The sequence below is a fragment of the Raphanus sativus genome, chromosome 4 (assembly GCF_000801105.2).
Source record: "Raphanus sativus cultivar WK10039 chromosome 4, ASM80110v3, whole genome shotgun sequence".
Taxonomy (NCBI): domain Eukaryota; kingdom Viridiplantae; phylum Streptophyta; class Magnoliopsida; order Brassicales; family Brassicaceae; genus Raphanus; species Raphanus sativus.
The window spans coordinates 25806370-25810698 of NC_079514.1; positions in this window are offsets into that span (position 1 = coordinate 25806370).

Here is a 4329-nt window from a genome sequence, read left to right on the forward strand (position 1 = left end):
CATCAAAACAGGGCTCCGGCGTCGGTCTAAGGCTAACTTCTTCAGCAGGGAAAACCATTGAGCAGTCATATAGGCTCGGATTCAGCGCCTCAAACAACGAGCTGAATATGAAGCACTAATCGCAGGGTTGAAACTCGCCCTAAGTCTCGAATTCGGAGAACTAAACGCTTACAGTGATTCACAGCTAGTAGCTAGCCAGTTTCACGGAGAATATGAAACGAGGGACGAAAGAATGGGGCATATCTCGAAGTCGTCCAGAACTTCACCAAACAGTTTCGACAAATTTCGAGCTAACAAGGATCCACCCGAGGAGAGAACTCCTCAGCAGATGCGTTGGCTGCTTTAGCTTCCACGTCAGACCCCCTCGTAAACGGATTATACCCGTAGAAGGATCGAAAAACCAAGCATCGACATGCTACTAAAGCTGAGAAAGAGAGCAAACTAACAGAGAAACCGAGGGTACCTGCCCTGAAACGGTAGCTACCCAAGTTTCACAACATTCTGGTTCCCAAAACCAGAATATGCAGCTCTAAAAAGCATACCTCCGGAACACAATCCAAATCACGGAAGTAATTCCTCGAAATTCAGACTCCCTGGAGCCTGATCTCAAGAATACCCCCGGGGCACCACTCAGACCCACTCGTCTGCAGAGTCAAACCAGAAGCCGTTCAGCTCTCCAAAATTCATCTGGAGGTATTTCCTCGATTCAGACTCCCTGGACCCAATCTCTACCAATACCTCCGGGGGCACCACGACACCAGGTCCGAACAGGAACCTCCCTCGTCTCTTCATAACAAAGTTGTAGGGAGAGAGGATTGGAGAATTCAATCACGCAATACATCCTAAAGGAAGAGCTCCACCCAAAAATGGAAGGCTCGAAAGCTCAAAGCATTAAGCGCGAGATATTGCGTAACTGAATCTGTCCTCCTCAAACGAAGCATTTCCGGACCTTACCTAAAATGCGTCCATGGCCTCGTTGCTATGAGACTCCATGAAGGAAATGCACGATGGTTCCTGCGGGAACCACTCTGGAGGAAGAGCTCTAGCCATAAGAATCAAAAGACAAGGATATTTCTGGCCTACCATTATTGCAGATTGCGAGGCCTATTCCTCTTCATGCGACAAATGCCAGAGGCATGCACCGATTATACACCAACCTGCGAAAAGCTATCCAACATATCCGCCCTTATCCATTTATGAGATGGTCCATGGATATCGTGGGACCACTGGTAGCATCAGGAAGTGCAAAGAAGAAGCTACGCTTCCTCTTAGTCCTAACAGACTACTTCACGAAATGGATAGAGGCTGAAGCTTTTCCAACAGGTAACCAGGGTCGAGGTCGAGCAATTTGTGTGGAAAGAAATCGTGTGTAGACACGGCGTCCCAACGAAATCGTAACTGACAACGGAGGACAATTCATATCCCACGATTTCAAAATTTTTTGTGAAGTGGAATATTCGCCTGACCTTCTCATCACCTCGCCGACCTCAAGGAAACGGACAGGCGGAGGGCTGCTAATAAATCAGTATTAGCAAACCTCAAGAAACGCCTCGGAACAGAAGGAACTCTGGTCAGAAAAAGTTACTTGAAGTACTTTGGGCATGTCGAACCACCCCACGAAAAGCTACAGAAGAAACTCCTTTTTCCTTAGCATTATGGGATGGAAGCTGTCGTTCCAGCCGAAACTATTGCTGGTAGCCTCCGCCGGAACTCTGCACGTCCAATCCCGCAGCTAATGATCAGGCTCCTAACTGACAGCCTCGATCTAATCGAGGAAAGACGGGACCGAGCTCTGATTCGCATTCAGAACTATCAGCAAGCAATGGCACGACAGTACAATTCCAAAGTCAGGCTCCGACAGTTCGCTGTAGGTGACCTAGTACTTAGGAAAGTTTTCGAAGGGAACCAAGGAACCAGATGCTGGGAAGTTAGGAACCAACTGGGAAGGTCCCTACCAGATCATCCACGTGGTACGACCTGGCGTTTACAAGCTCCGAAAGGTGCGAACCGGGGTACCTGAAATCAGATCGTGGAACGCCACGAATCTCAAGAGATATTATCATTAGGTACCCTATAATTCCTGAACTACGTTAGGCTTGATCCCTTGACTGGGTACGTAGGCAACTCCGTCATGAGTGCAGCCCCAACCTCATTTCAACACTTCGTTCACCACAATCAAAGGGGGCATATGTCTGATTAAAACACATAGCCCACGCAGCAAATGTATGATACAAGCAAATTGTATGATTATTATGATCATGTATCCAATTATCAATAAAGAAATTATTCTCGATATCTCAATGCTTTAACAAAAACAGGTCTCTACAAACCTGAACCTAAGGTCTTAAAATCCTTAACAATCCCAAAGGTCTTAAAATCCTTCAAACAATATCAGGTCTCGACGAACCTGAACCTAAGGTCTTAAAATCCTTCAAACATATCAGGTCTCGACGAACCTGAACCTAAGGTCTTAAAATCCTTCAAACAATATTCAGGTCTCGACGAACCTGGACCTAAGGTCTAAAATCCTTACCAAATCTTCAAGGTCTTAAAAATCCTTATCAAATCTCAAGGTCTTAAATCCTCATCAAGTCACAAAGGTCTTAAAATCCTAAGCAGATCTCAATAGGTCTTAAAATCCTAAGCAAGTCTCAACGGGACTTAAAACCACAAACAATTCAGGTTCCCAAGAACCCCACCTAAGCACTTCCTTAATCCCGAGATACTCAAGAATTCCTTTAAGGAACTAAAAACGACCAAAGTCTTCCAGACTTATCGTAAGATTCGATTATGATCAAGTTCTCATATTTCACGACTAAGCCAAAACTCAAAATGAAACGAAAACCAAGTTTGAAATTAAACAAGGGTTTAAAAGCCTCCCCAGGCTAACAAAGATTCGAAGTGCAAACAGAAAGGTTTAAAAGCCTCCTCAAGCTATAAGTCTTAGAAACAAATGAAACAAAGCCCATCGGGCAGAAATCCTAGAAAACATGAAAGAGCCTCAGCTCTTAAACTTCCTTGTCATCCGAGCTCTTCTCAGCTCCCTTACCAGCTGGATCTTCCTCCTCAGGAACCTCCTCCTCCATCTCCTTGTCGCTACCTCCAGAGGCGGTTTCGACTGGGGCTGAGTAAGAACCCACCAATCCCAAATTAGAACCGAAACTCTCCAGAAAGGAGAGATTAAACATATTAACCTCAAAAGTACCTGAGCTCTCAGAGAGTTGGGGAAGAGGGAGCTTGCCGATCGAGAAGTCCGAGAACCTGAGCCTTTCTCGTATGCCGCAACAGCTTCCGGCATTATTGCCACCAGCGATCATACTCATCTTGAGTACTCTTAATCTCGCCATCCAGCATGTCTTTCAGGAGCTCGGTGTTGGCTTGAATCTCTTGAGCGTGAACCAGGAGGTCGACTTGTCCTTCTTCTTGGAGAACTTCTCCTTGACAACAACCAGAATTTTGTTGTAGGCTTCGGCTACCTCCTTCTTTCCTCTCCGGACGGCTAGCCTGACCTCAGCTTCCTTGTTCTTTGGCTACTCTGAGATGTGGCAATCAGCTCCTTGACTGATACTCGGCTATCTTCCGAGCAGCATCCAACTCCCCAATCTTCCTATTTTTCACCTGGAGGTCAATCAGTTGGCTCTCGATCGTCCCTTGCTGAGCATCACACTTGGAGCCAAAGTCTCTTCAACTCAGCTTGGAGATCCGAGATCAGAGCCCGAGTCTGGTTGAGCTCAGTCTTGTTGGCCTTGACCAATTCAGTGACCTGGGCTAATTCCTCAGCACTGGGGGTTGTGTACAGCATCCTCAAATTTGAACTGAGCCCTGTTGATAGCACCAGCCAGCTACAGAAAACGAAAACGATTTAGCAAAAATCTTCCAAAGAAAAAGCTAAAAGATGAAATCAACTTCATACCTGACCCATGTGATGAGCAATATCGACGTACTCATCCTTGTGCGTGAGATTGGAGATCGAAGGGAGGGAACACCTGGGACTCTTCATATGCCTCATCAGAGTAGCCAAACCCCACGGATCGTCCAAAACCGATCCAGGCTTCGAATGAGCAAAGTTCCAGCCAACGGTTCCTCCTCTAGAGGAGGAGGAGGAAGACCTTGAAGGTCTGTCAACCTGGTCAGTTCGGGACCTCTTGTTCCTCGGGGGCTCAAACTCCGGAGGATCCTTCGCCATTTGAGTATCAGCCTCAGCCGTCGGAATCTCGGAGGGAAGGCCAACTTCCTGAACCTTAGGCTCCGAAGAGCCAACACCTTTAGCAGGAGCAGAGCCTCCTTCATCAAGAGCCTCCTTCACAGAGTCAAGGAAGGATCCTCCCT